Raw genomic sequence first — 14,644 nt, 5'->3', positions numbered from 1 at the left:
TAGCCATCTGATAGCAATGCTGATCCTGTGAATTTAGGGGGAGGTATTTGTGAAGTTCCTGCATTGTGCAGGAAGTTGGATTAGATTACCCTGGGGGTCCCTGCCAACTCTTATAATCCTAAATTAGCTTGCTCTGGGGTCCATTTTTCCTGAGCTAAGACAAAAATGTGTGAGCAGGAGGGTAAAAAACAGCTAGCCCACAGTCTGCTTAGAGGAAACACTAATTAGGGAGGGATGGTGGCTCAGTGGTAGAGCATCTGCTTGGTAAGGGGAAGGTCCCAGGGTTCAATCCCTGGCATCTCCATTCAAAAGGGGTCCAGGCTAGTAGGCGTGAAAAACCTCAGCTTCAGCCCCTGGAGAGCCACTGCCAGTCTGAGTAGACAATACTTTGATGGACCGAGTGTCTGATTCAGTATAAGGCAGCTTAATATGTTCATATGTAATTATTATTATGATCTATTTATATTCCACCCATTCCCCATAGGGCAGGGGTGAGGAACCTTTGCTGCCAAGGGCCATATGGATATTTATAACATCATTCGCGGGCCATAAAAAATTATCAACTTAAAAAACAGTGCTCCGCTGAGGGAGAATGATTCAGGCCAGCAAAATTAATGCAAATAATTGTTTTTCTATTTGAAGTCATGTGGAGAGAACCTAATCTGGCACACGCACATACCCGACCGCCACCCTAGGCAAAGGCCTAGGTTCAGGGCTTTTTTGTAGGAAAAAGCCCAGTGTGACTCAATAGCATATTAGATCTCATTCCCTAATATGCACACACTTATTAGCATATTAGACCACACCATTTGTGATAATCAGGTGCAAACTGAACCGTGACAGTAACTTTTCCAGGCCCTGCCAGGGTTGCCAAGTCCAATTTAAGAAATATCTGGGGACTTTGGGGGTGGAGCCAGGAGACATTGGGGTGGAGCCAAGATCAAAACTGTGACAAGCATTGAACTCCAAAGGGAGTTCTGGCCCTCACATTTAAAGGGACGGCACACCTTTTCAATGCCTTCCTTCCATAGGAAATAATGAAGGTTAGGGGCACCTTCTTTTGGGGCTCATAGAATTGGACCCCCTGGTCCAATCGTTTTGAAACTTGGGGGGTATTTTGGGGAGAGGCACTAGATGCTATACTGAAAATTTGGTGCCTCTACCTCAAAAAACAGCCCCCCCAGAGCCCAGATACCCACACATCAATTCTCCATTATTTTCTATGGGAATAAATCTCCATAGGGAATAACAGAGTTCCCAACAGACATTTCCCTCCCCTCCCCCCACTTTCTGACGACCCCGAAGCGGGGGGAGGGCCTCCAAACCAGGGGATCCCCTGCCCCCACCTGAGGATTGGCAACCCTAGGCCCTGCATCAATTATGGCCGGCCAGCTAGGCCCCAGGGAGGCTGCCGAACAGTACATCTGGGCCCTGTGATCCCTGCCTGGCCCTGGGGAGGCTGCTGCACGGCGTGGCTGGGCCCCACGATCCTTGCTGGCCAGCCAGGTCCCAGGGAGGCTGCCACATGGCAGTCTATGTATCTGTGCAGCAATCCCTGAGGGCCATACCAAGTGACCTCGAGGGCTGTATGCAGCCCTTGGGACTGAGGTTCCCCACCCCTGCCATAGGGGCTCGGAGCAGAGCACAACATGAATAATAAAATCACAATAAAATCAACATAACAATAAAACAGCATAACAATAAAAACCAATTGCGATCCCAAGTATGACCTCCTTTGACTGCCTCAAATATAGCATCCTTATCCGTTCCTGCTTATGAAAGGTCCGAGGAAAAACCCTTTGTTTTGTCATCTTTGCTTGAGCAATGGCAAATGCTTGGGCTATATAGGGCAAAAGCGAGGTCGTCCAAACTTTGGTAATTGGGCTTATTTCCCACAGAAGTAGTGGGGCCAAAGGAAGCTGGTGGTGACGGATGGCCTTTTTCTTACACAGCGCGCCTGCCACCCTCAACAGCTTCTCCCACAGGTTCAGGTAGGTCACCTGTCTTGCCTCTTTTAAAATATGCAGAGAGCCATGACTATTTCACGTACCAGGTCCTCCCTCTTACAGAGACACCAATAGAAGCAGTAGCCCAGTCTGCTTTAATAATCACACTTCAGACACTGCACAGAGCTGTGTGTGGGGCATCCTTCTGAGGTCGGTAAAATGAGTACCCAATTTGCCGGAGGTAAAGTGTAGATGACTGGGGAAGGCAGTGGCAAACTACCTCGTTAAAACGTCTGCTGTGAAGACGTGATGTGGTGTCACCTCAGAGTCGGAAACGACTAGTTCTTGCACAGGGGACTACCTTTACCTTTAAATATATAGACCAGGGGTGGCCTGGCTTGCTTAACATAAGAGCCTCACAGAATAAACGTCAGATGTCTGAGAGCCACAAGATACAAGCATCAGATGTTTGAGAGCTGTGGGGGAAGGAAGGAAGGAAGGAAGGAAGGAAGGAAGGAAGGAAGGAAGGAAGGAAGGAAGGAAGGAAGGAAGGAAGGAAGGAAGGAAGGAAGGAAGGAAGGAAGGAAGGAAGGAAGGAAGGAAGGAAGGCAAATCAATGGGGGTGGGAGGAGGGAGAAAGGTGGAAGAAAGCAACTTTAACCCTAATGCATTCTCCAAGCTGCCTGCTGGCTTGGCTTGGAGAAGTGATTTAAAGAGAGAAATGCCTTCTCCATACTGGCCGATGGGGTGGTGGGGGCTTCAAGAGCCACACAATATGTGTAAAAAAGCCACATGTGGCTTCCGAGCCACATTTTGGCCATCCCTGATATAGATCAAGATAATTAGCATTGGTGTACTTTCCCTGAGACAACCAGCCCGAAAGATTAAACAGTGAGTTAACTTATTTCTGGTTTGAATGTAACATTAAATGTTATTGAGAGCCGGTTTGGTGTAGTGGTTAAGAGCAGTGGACTCTAATCTGGAGAACAGATGATCCCATTTGCTTCAATACATGGACTGCCAATCTCCAAGTTGGTGTAATACCTCGATGGTGATTCATTGTTGAAAGTTGACAGCGTTCTTACCCGGTATATTAATTGCTTTATGAGAGGCTTACGTGAAACAGGAACAATACAGGAGGTTTTTAAACAGAGGCTAGATGGCCACCTGACAGCAATGAAGATCCTGTGAATTTAGGGGGAGGTGTTTGTGAGTTTCCTGCATTGTGCAGGGTTTGGACTAGATGACCCTAGAGGTCCCTTCCAACTCTATGATTCTATTAATAGTACAAGCCTGTTGCTTTATGGACTGCTGGCTGTATACATTTGTGAAATGGATTTTTGAATGGTTATTGTTCTCACCTTTCCCAAAGAATTGCAGCATTGATGTGTGGAGAAGTTGGAACTGAGCAAAAGAAAAAAAGAGAGGGGCACCGTATAACATAAGCCGAAAAAACGCCGCAGGCTCACGGAACTACAGGCTTGTATACTGAATAGTAAACAACATTCAACACAAGTAAACAGAAGTCTTTTCCAATTTCATAAGGGAATAATCCCACTTTTATACAAAATCCAGAAATGCAGACTCGATTAGAATGCATACAAAGTTCGTATAAAAGTTCAATTTTTCAAAACAGAACTCCCATTCCTTAGCAGAGATGCTTATATTGAGTTTTCAGGTCCAGGCACAAAGCGATGAAACGCTAGCCAAATTTTCGTTTCTCACAAAGACTTCCTCGGGCTTCTGTGCTCATAGGACTCATCTCTTCATAATACAGGCTCTCCGAGTCATGCATAGAAGCTGGCGTCAGTTGCTGCTCATAGCTTTTTGCTTTGGTTTTCCCAGTCTCCATTTGGTGGCTGCATTTCTCCTAGGATTACTACTGCTCTCCAGGTGGCAGAAGTCACCTGGAGAAAATGGCCACTTTGGGAGGTGGACTCTATGGCATTATACCCCATTGAAGTCACTCCCCTGACCAAACTCCTCCCTCTCAATCTCCCCCCTCCCCCCCCCCAAAACTCCAGGTGTTTCCCAACCCAGAGCTGGCAACCCTATCTTAGAGGGAGCTAGGAAGAAACACCACAAGTGCTTCAGGGACAGCTTCATTGTCCATCCAAGCACTGTGCTCAACACACAAAGCACAGGAGCCAAATTTTTGGACCCAGAAAACCAACACAAAGGATGAATCCATTATCTGCCATTGCCAGCTCTAGGTTGGGAAATACCTGAGATTTTGAGGGTGGAGCCAAGGGAAGGTGAGGTTTGGGGAAGGGAAGGACCTTAGCATGCTATAACCCAGGGGTAGCCAATGGTAGCTCTCCAGATGTTTTTTGCCTACAACTCCCATCAGCCCCAGCCAGCATGACCAATGTCTGGGACTGATGGGAGTTGTAGGCAAAAAAAAAAAGTCTGGAGAGCTACCGTTGGCCACCCTTGCAAATCCCACAGCGTTCATTTTCTGAAGCAGCCATTTTCTCCAGGGAACTGATCTTGGTCGTCTGGAGATCAGCTGTAAAACAAGAGATCGCCTGCTGCCACCTGGAGGTTGGCAACTCTATTAGCAAAAGTTCGGTTTCTCCTAATTAAGTGAAAATGATACAGAACCCCTCGTCAGAGGGAAATTGAAAGGTACCTTACATTGTTCTTTACTAGGCAGAGCTTAATGCAAATACTATGGGTAATTTACCATGCCCTAGTTTGTTTGTTTTTTTAATTGCCACTCAGTAAGCTGAAGCTCAAATACTTTGGCCACCAAATGAGAAGGGAGCACTCCCTGGAGAAGCCCCTGATGCTGGGAAAGACAGAAGGCAAAAGAAGAAGGGGGCGGCAAAAGAGGAGATGGCTGGACAGTGTTACTGATATAACCAACTTGAATTTGAGCAGACTTCGGAGGATGGTGGAAGACAGGAGGGCCTGGCGTGACTTGATCCATGGGGTCGCAAAGAGTCGGACTCGACTGTGCGACTGAACAACAACAAAAAAGGGCACAATACAGTACTTTCCTTTCCTTCTGCCCCTTCCCTTGACTTTCCAATTGTATGTGATTGTTTCAAAACAAAACACCAAAGATGCTTTCTCTTTGGAGTCTGAAGGTGTCTTGTCCAAGCATCCCTCCGAGCGGCCGAAAGCAAAGTTTCAAAAGTGATGGGAAATTGAGAGGCTTGTGGATTTTTCACAGAACTGCAGTGTTCTGAATTAAGGGGTTTCTTGTAAAGCTGTGATACTGCAGAGTAAAGGATAATTATTATTTTAAAAAAACTGCGTAGGAGATAATATGTCAATCCCATTGATGTGACAGCTGCATATTTTCTTAATGATAAAGAAACTGTGTACTGTGTATGGAATTAACAGGCTCTTTCTGCAGACACAAGTCCGTTGGTCAATGTTCCCTCTAAGCTGCAGAGTCTTGTGAGCAAAAATTCTACTTTGCGAGCTACTGGCCTTAAAGTGGTGAGCTACTGCATAAATTAGTGTGTGCTCTGGGGTCATCCTTCCTGAGCTAAGACAAAATGGTGTGAGGTGGAGGGTAAAAATCCGCGAGCTAGCTCACACTAACTCAGTTTAGAGAGGGAACACTGCTGCTGGTGTGAAAACTTCAACCTGACCCGCCCAAATGCCAATATTTTTATTTTTAACAGCACAAAGCAAGGCAAGCTAACTTTGTCATTGTTCAGTCGCACAGTTGAGTCTGACTCTTTGCGACCCCATGGACAAAGTCACGCCAGGCCCTCCTGTTTTCCACCATCCTCCGAAGCCTGCTCAGATTTGTGTTTGTTACATCAGTAACGCTGTCCAGCCACCTCATCTTTTGCCGTCCCCTTCTTCTTTTGCCTTCTGTCTTCCCCAGCATCAGGATCTTCTCCAGTGAGTGCTCCCTTCTCATTGGGTGGCCAAAGTATTTGAGCTTCAGCTTCAGCATCTGACCTTCCAGGGAACAGTCTGGGTTGATTTCCCTTAGGACTGACTCGTTTGATCTTCTTGCAGTTCAAGGGACTCTTAAGATTCTTCTGCAGCACCATATGTCAAAAGCATCTATTCTGCGTTCGGCCTTCCTTATGAAGTTAATGAATACTTTGGGTGCATTCAGAAACAAAAGGCTCAAAGAGATATCAAAATGGGCGTTTGAGAAAGAACTTGGCTGGAGTTTTCAGTTGACTTACGAGGAAGCTGCAGGAGCAGCGGAACGCAATCAAATCCGGGGTTTGCGTGAAGGCTAGAATTTGTCCTTCAGAAGTCAACAAACAACGGAGGGACTCCTGTGGAACATTATTTTTGAGTCTATGTACTCATTTTGGAAAACTCAGTGACTGTGTGGAGTCCTCCTTGGTATATTGTTTTGAGACTGTTGTTTTCTATTTATACTGTATGAATGTATGCCCACTGTTGTAGGCTGTTCATTTCATTATAATAGAACTTTATATACACCAGTTAAGAGTGTTTGTTTGTGCACAATAGTTTGTATTGTTGTATTTTTGGATTTCATATATTTCATACATTGTGCTGCCACTGTTCTTTTGCAGGACTCATGTTCAGCAGTTATGTGGTCAAGAAAGGAAAGAGTCCGTTCCCAAAAACAAAAGACTAGTCAAGTGCAGTAGTGGGAAGGGGGGAAAGAGAGAACAAGTAGATCAATCTGTAACTGACTGTGAACAATCAATTGAAATAACCCACTACCTTCGGACCAGCCAAAAAATCCCCTGCATGCGTTCTCTATTTATATATTTGCTATTTCAATTTTTTTCAGGGCACAGTGAATTATTTGTGCTGTCTAGTTTTGAAGGTGAAGCGAAGTGCTATTTGATTTACATCACAAAAGAAGAAAAAAAAAGGATAATTTTTATTTCCTGCACTGAAAATAAAGCTTTGATGTGAAACCTCTGTATGCCCTGATGCATGCTGGGAAGGCAATATGCAAAACTTGCTTAGTTCCAGCCAGGAGGAGGGGAAGAATAGCTGAAAAGGCTTTGTGAAGACCCCGCCTCCCCAATCAGCTTGCCTCTAGTGTTGCGTAATTTCTCCTACAGATCAGTATGATAGAAATGCACAAAGAGTTGTTAGTGCTGGCAGTTATTTTTGGCTCGATGTGATGGGGGAATTTTCAGGATCCCACAAGAGGTTCAGATAGAGACAACGGGCTTTAGCAGAGAAGAATTTATGTCAATAGATCCAGCTACAGAGGGATGCTTCCTCACCCAGATGCTGAAAAGAAGTTCTCCAGAGTTCTAACAGACATTACATAGAGCAGGAACAAGTAGATCAAGTAGATTACGTAGAGCAGGAACAAGTGGCCAAGCTCAGGAGCCACATGTGGCTTTTTCACACATATTGTGTAGCACTCAAAGCCCCCATTGGCTGGCTTGGAGAAGGCATTTGTCTCTTTGTATCACTTCATCAAGCCAAGCCAGTCGGTGGCTTGAAGAATGCATTTAAAGTTGCTTTCTTTCCACCTCTCTCTCTCTCTTCCTTCCTTCCTTCCTTCCTTCCTTGCAGCTCTCAAACATCTGACGCCCATGTCTTGTGGCTCTCATACATCTGATGCTTATTCTGTGTGGCTCTTAACGTTAAGCAAGTTTGGTCAGCCCTGAATCTGGCTTCTCAAATGTCAGAGTAGCTCCATGAATTCTCCTGACCCGTCCCAGTGACAGCTGCCAATGGCAAGCATAGCTTCAGAAAGCTGAAGCTCATCCAGATGTACTTATCGGGAGATGAAAGACTTGCATGACTTGCTGTCCTATCCATCAAGAATGGCAACACGCAACACTTCGATCTGTCAACCACTGTACCAGCATTTGTGCAAGCCAAAGCTCCAAAAGGCCCATTCTGAACAGCAGCAGAGGACTAGAAAACACATCACGGTTTATTATACTTCTGTGCCTGTTTTGAAGAAAGTTTCAAAAAGAATAGTTTTACTTTCAGTATTTTTGTTTCCTCTTGGGAGGGGGGTGGGATGCGTATTATAGAGTATCCATCACATAAACAAAAATGTACATGAAAACAGTGTTAAAAGTTATTGGGTTTCCCAAAGATTCTGCCAGGTTGCAAAGATGTGTAAATTAATTCTCATATTTAGACATGGGAAACTGGCAGTCATCTTTTGAGCTGACACCCTGCTGCTCAGCCTGAAGCCTTGGCATCTCTGGGCAGCTTGGCACCCCGGGATGGCTGTTCAGCTGGCCCACCCCTAAGGCAGGACTTGGAAACACCAAATCCCAGCTTCCACTACAAGGCTTAGTAAGGGCAGCAGGCCAGGCATGAAAGCATTGGCAAAACTCCTCCTTAGTCCAGGGCCAGCCCCTGCCAACTCTGCAAAACCTGCACATTCAGCTATTCGAACACAGCAGAGGGATAAGAGAGCATGGTGTGTATGTGTGTGTGTGGGGGGAATGTTCAGCACTCAGCTGTTTTAACTTCCAGTGAGAAAAATCCTCCTCCTGCAAACCCAGGAATCCCATGTCTTTACATTCTCTTGGCAGCATGCTGTCTGCTCTTAAAAATTAGATTGTATGTTGCAAGTTTCAAGCGCAGGAGATTAAAAATCCACTGTTTGGGCTTTTCTAGCCCTAGAGTGCTGGATTCTGTGCACATCAGTTTTATTTTTTTCCTTTTAAATGGAAGCTTCCTGGGCAAGCCACTCACGTACTCTCAGATAAACTGCAGGAGAGGAGAATGGTGTCAGCTGCTTTGGGAGAAAAGTATACAGGAAGGAAAGATTGCTTTATAATAGGAAGGATGTGTTGCTTTGTAATACTAGGACTTAATAAAGTCGAAAGCAAAAGACTAGTCAAGTGAAGCAGTGGGAGTGGAGAAAGAACAAAGAAACCTGTAACTGACTGTGATCAATTAATTATAAATACCACTGCAATCGGACCAGCCAAACATTAACCTTGCTTGAACCAGTATATAAAGCTGGAATTCTTTGATACTTTGAAGTTATGGTGACTGCTTTTCATAGAAACCAAAGCATCCATAAAAGGGCAACCAGCCCCGACAAATATCACGCACCAGGAACCTGTTTTTCATAAAAGCATAATTCTAATTTCTCTTTTCACGCCCGTTTGTAGAAAAAGAGAAGGCGGTGTTGCATGATGGGAAAAGAGCGATGCAGATACAGGAGGGCTCTCGGCCAATGGGACGTCAGATTCCCGTTCACGCGGCCGGAAACGCCTTAACCCTTTCAAGCCCGCGTTCTCAGACGGAGGCAAAGCCAAAGCGGCGGAATGGCTGCAGTCCTGCGCAGGTAATCTTTGCCTACGGGCCAGGAGGCATGTTTGAGTGGGGCAGGAAGGCGATGCGGGAATGCAAGAAGTGCTCCCTCTCTGGCCCTTGAATGCTTCTTGGGCTTTCCAAACTGACGTCCATGCAAGACCCTTTTCATGTTTTTTCCCACCACCCGAAAGCCCTTATTGGTTTGAACTTGTATTCAATTACAGAGAGGAGGTGGGGGGTGGAAATGGAGCCGCTTTGCCCCCCCCCTTCCGGCCTTCCAGTCTATAATGCAGAACAAGGGTGGCCAAACTTGCACCAATTTCACACTAGACCTTGAATCCTGGTTTAATCCTGTCCCCAAACTGACATACTACAATAAAATCAAAGAATCATAGAGTCGGGTTTCTCTGAGTCTAGTGTAGAATGTCAGTTTGGGGACAGAGCTAAACCAGGATTAAAGGTCTAGTGCAAAATTTTGCTTAATGTTAAGTGCCACATAGAATAAACTTCAGATGTTTGAGAGCCACAAGATGAGGGAGGGGGGAAGAAGTGGAAAGAAAACAACTTTAAATGCATTCTCCAAGTCGCTAGCAGGCTTGGCTTGGAGAAGTGATCTCAAGAGAGAAACACCTTCTCCAGTCTGGCCAACAGTGGTGGGCTCTTCTTCCTTGGAGGTTTTTAAACAGAGGCTGGATGGCCATCTAACGGCAACGAAGATCCTGTGAATTTAGGGAGAGGTATTTGTGAGTTTCCTGCATTGTGCAGGGGGTTAGACTAGATGACCCTGGAGGTCCCTTCCAACTCTGTGATTCTATGACAGCGGGGACTTCGAGAGCCACTCAGTAATGTGTGAAGGAGCCACACGCGGCTCCCAAGCCACAGTTTGGCCACCCCCGATACAGACATCGGCTAGCATTAATGTCTACTTTTGTGCTTCTTATTCCCGAATTGAGAATGCTGCTGGCCAAGTGAACACCAAGAGGGAGAAGGAAAGGGAGGGAAAGGGAACTTTTGTGTTTGCAAGTGGGGAGCTGGGTTGATCCGTGGCAGCGGGACAAAGTTTGAGTCCAGTGGCACCTTTAAGGCCAACTAAGTTTAATTTTGGGTATCGGGTTTGGTGTGCAAGGTTTCGAATGCATGCACGCAAAAGCTGACACCCAGAATATGTTCACGTGACACTAAATAATGTGTTTTGCAACTGGATTTTTACTATGGAAGGATAGCAAAAACCCAGTTGCAAAATGCATTAGTGTAGTGTGAATGCACTTGTTGGGCTTAAAGGTGCCACTGGACTCAAACTATTTTGTGGTTTTTTTCAATTATCAAAACTGTACAATAATTAAAACAGGTAACAATTAGCAGTTGTACATGTTTGCGTCACAAAATGTCTTCTAAAAATTATTGATTTAGTTCATTGATAGATCTCCTTTCTCATCTAGGACTAGGAGGATCTAGCCTGAATAGGTACTTTTTAAAAAGTATGTTATCCCCAGTGAGAAAAAAAAAAAGTTAACTGGTTCGTCTGCTGAGTGGGCTAAAATGGAACGGTTATTTTTCTCTCTCAGAATGCCATCTTAAGTAAAGTTGCTCCTTTCTAAGCCCTTTGATCTCAGTAGACTTGGTAGGATGCATAACGCTGTTTCACTGTAACAGCCCATGGGCTACAGCGGGCGTCCCCAAACTTGGTGCCCATTGGGACCATGATGCCTGCCAACACCTTCCTTGGTGCCCACCAAGTATTTTTAGAAAATGGGTAGGGTCAGATAGGGTCCTTGCCCAGCAGGGTTTCTGATTGGCCAATGAAGGTCTGATTGACTATGCAAGATCATAATAGCATTGTTTCTGCAGTAGCTGCCACCATAGTATTTATTTCATTTGTGGGCTGAATCAGGCCCTCGAGAAAGTCTGCTTCCTTCTCCCTCTCTCTTGCTTCCTTCTGCATCACAGCTTGCTTTGCCAGGCATGTTTTATTTTAAGGGATTTTTTTTTAAATCATGTTTTATTTCTTGGGTTTTTTTTAAATCTTTAATTGTGTTTGTGTCATTTATAAAGTTTATATCTTGGCTACCTGGCATTACATTTTATGACACACATGGCCCGGCCCAATAAGGTCTCATTTATGTCATATCTGCCCCTCATAACAAATGAATTTGACACCCCTGATTTATTTGCTCTCACTCTTCTTTCCCAGGGAATGTGTCCCCCTGCCCTTCTTATTGACTTGACCATATTGACCTTTCATATTAAAGCCTGGAACTGTCTTTTCTTCCCTCAAAGGCCTTTAACACTGGTACACCAGGTTGAAATTCACCAGATGAAGTTATCCTCAACATATCTCTGTTGAGATGTGAAAAACATCATTTGCTGAATTTCAGAGTAGCCCACTCCTGCTAAAAGCACAGGAAGGAACCCTGTCCACTTATACTTTTAGCGTGAACTTGTCAGCTCTTAGAAGCTAAGCACAGTAAGCCTTGGTGGGTACTTGGATGGAAACCACCAAAGGAAGGCAGGGGCAGAGGCAGAATGGCGAATTACCTCTGTCCATCTCAAGCCTTGAAAAAAGCTCGCCGTAAGTCAGCTGTGACTTGACGTTGCTTTCCACTGCTACCACCGTGCTGTGTGGCTTTTGTGCATGCCACTCCCCTGGTTCTCATGGTGGCCAAAGAGGACTCACTCCTTCCTTTTTCACCTGCAGAAAAACTGACTGCATTCAACCCAGAGTCCCAACATAGCATCATAAAAGCCACCATTATGAAGTCAGCTATGAGGTTAGCGCAGTCTGAGTCAGATGAACTGACCGGTGTGTCAGTACACCAGAAGTAGTTGTGAAGACCACCATGTAGCTAGAGGGATTTGTGTGTGGGAAAAAAATGAAGACTGAGTTGATAGAACGGGAACGGACTGAAGGGAGTGGGGCTTGGAACGAAAGGAGAACGGAATCCCGGCCCTCAACAGAGAAGAGCCTTCTTCCTCTAAACTGTGACTGAAGATTGCTTCAGATATTATAGATGGCTAAAAGGCTGCTGGAAATGTTCTGGAGATGTTTCAAATGGCCCCATCAGGTGGTAAGTTGCTTACAAATGTTGTGGGTTCCCTACAGTAACTCCCTCCCCTCAGGAACACTTGTGTGGGAAGCCATTCAGGGTGTATCGGTACTGTGTGAGATTCATGTGATGACTGAAAAACTGGGAGACGTTACCTGTGCTCCTGGCACTGTTTCAGCACCTTTCCTTTCTTGCTTTGAAAGGAAACAAGTAGATTTAACAGTATAAAGTTGTGATGTAGAATCATAGAATCACAGAACTGGAAGGGGGGCACTACAGTTGTTTCTTTTGACAGTAAGGTATAAGCTTTTTCTTCTGAAAGAAAGAGAGACAGAGATTTTGTAATTAAAAAATATCACTGGTTCCCTCAGCCTACCTATCTGACAACTGGTTGCCATGGAGACATTTGAATTTTAAGAGCGCCTGACATTCTGTACTGTTGATAGCATAGCCTTCTGTCACATAGCTATTTGGAATTATTTTATAGTTTCATTATTAATTATTTCTGTGGTGGGAGAGGATCTTGGGAAAGATGATGAAGGGAACTTTGGCTCTCGAAAGCTGATATCCCCCCAAAACATGTTGGTCTCGGAGGTGCGACTGGACTCCAATCTAACTTGGGAAAGATCATATACAGAAAATATGGTACCTAAATTGCTTTTACCACCATTCCAGTGAGTGTCAGGGCTTTAAGGATGTTGGTGGTTGGTTTGACAGGAATATTATTAGGGTGAGTTCACCTATTACAGTATAGGCCTGTATCTGACTACGCAAATGGCAAAGAGGAGAACGATGTAATCCGCTTTAGGCCCCTGTTGGAAAGAAAAAGCTATGTAGAAAAGTAGTAAATAAATATTCTAAATGTGTCCACGGGCTTAGCAAGGTTGGGAATTCCTGCCTTCAGAGCTGGATTCCAGCTGCTGGCTGATTCTGTCATGCAGTTAATTCAGCAAAGGGAAGTGTGCAAAACATGCTCTTTTTTTATTCAAAGGAAAGCATGTGCAAAAAGGGCAAAACTGGTCCAGAGTAGCAGTAGGGTGTTAAATTGGCAAACCGGTAACAAACTCCTTTCAGAGCCTTTGTAAAGGAGTTCAATCAGCTTCTGTATTTGATCTTGAACCATGCACCTATATCAGGGGTAGCCAAACTTGCTTAATGTAAAAGCCACATGGGGTAAACATCAGATGTCTGAGAGCTGCAAGACATGAACATCAGATGTTTGAGAGCTGGAAGGAAGGAAGGAAAATAGATGGAGGGAGGGAAAGATGGAAATAAAGCAACTTTAACTTTAAATGCATTCTGTAAGCCACCAGCTGGCTGAGAGAGTGGTGGGTGTCTTGAGAGCCACACAATATGTGCGAAAGAGCCACAGTTTGGCCACCCCTGATCTATATAGTGGGAGAGTAATTTTTGAACAAGGAAGTCAGAGTGGGGAAATAGGTTCTCATGATTTATGTTTTGCACAGGCAGGAATTTTTTTGTTTGAGCAGGAATGCACAGGAACACAGTTCCAGCTGGCTTGGTGTCAGGGGTGTGTGGTCTGATATGCAAATGAGTTCCTGCTGGGTGTTTTTCTACAAAAAGCCCTGTGTGAAACAATGTTGATGGCAGGGGGGTGAGGCCTAATATGCAAATGAGTTCCTGCTGGGCTTTTTCTACAAAAAAAAAGCCCTGTGCACAGGCGAATAGCAAAGGTATTGGAATAGTTTGCCGTTTGCTTGCCAGATCAAGAAATAAAATGTGTTAAAAACTCGTTGCAAACAAAGCAAGGCAGATTACTGCTTACCGCATTAAGTAAACAATATGTTGCAGTTAGAAAAATATTCTTTAAACTAAGGACCTTTTCACCATTTCAAATGGTGGGCTTTCTTCCCCTCCGTTGCTATTAGCGATAATACCAAAAGGTTTGTATTTGGGGAATACAGCAGATGGCAGTAATGTACAAAGAAAATCCTATCTGTATCTACTCATGCTGGTGATGTATAGAAATACGTGCTCTTCTGCCTGATAAATTGGTTTTGCCACAACGTGGTGTCCAAAGCAGAGATTTAAAGGGACAGTGTCTCTTTCACACGATTTTGAACCGTCGTTTTAGATTCCCTTACCAAATTAGAAAAGCTCTTTTTCGTTCTTCTTGTTCAGCTGCGGCGATACAGAGTGGAGCAAGCCAATCCATCTGTCTCGCTGAGATCCAAGGTGGATCACAAGTCAAACCAATGCAGAAAGAACTTTCTCAAACATACAGTTAGCAAAATTGGAGAACAATGCACTAAAACCACAGCACAATACAAGCAGTAAATTAGGATTATGCATGGGATAGAGAAGGTAGAGAAAGAAGTATTTTTCTCCCTTTCTCACAATACGAGAACTCGTGGCCATTCAATGAAATTGCTGAGCAGTCAGGTTAGAACGGATAAAAGGTAGTACTTCTTCACCCAAAGGGTGATT

General features: G+C 44.7%; 1 protein-coding gene across 1 annotated transcript in view; it reads left to right on the top strand.

Annotated features, from left to right (window-relative positions):
* The first annotated feature begins 9,136 nt into the window (after positions 1 to 9,136).
* EZH2 (enhancer of zeste 2 polycomb repressive complex 2 subunit) overlaps positions 9,137 to 14,644 on the top strand; it is a 109,653-nt gene continuing 104,145 nt past the window's right edge. Inside the window, exon 1 of the mRNA XM_060247758.1 lies at positions 9,137 to 9,183. The gene's annotated coding sequence lies outside the window, so the exon portion shown is untranslated. The remainder of the gene's footprint in view (positions 9,184 to 14,644) is intronic.

The sequence above is a fragment of the Heteronotia binoei genome, chromosome 10 (assembly GCF_032191835.1).
Source record: "Heteronotia binoei isolate CCM8104 ecotype False Entrance Well chromosome 10, APGP_CSIRO_Hbin_v1, whole genome shotgun sequence".
In the NCBI taxonomy this organism is placed as follows: Eukaryota; Metazoa; Chordata; class Lepidosauria; order Squamata; family Gekkonidae; genus Heteronotia; species Heteronotia binoei.
The sequence above is the reverse complement of the archived record's forward strand: the minus strand, read 5'-3'. Positions and strand labels throughout refer to the sequence as shown.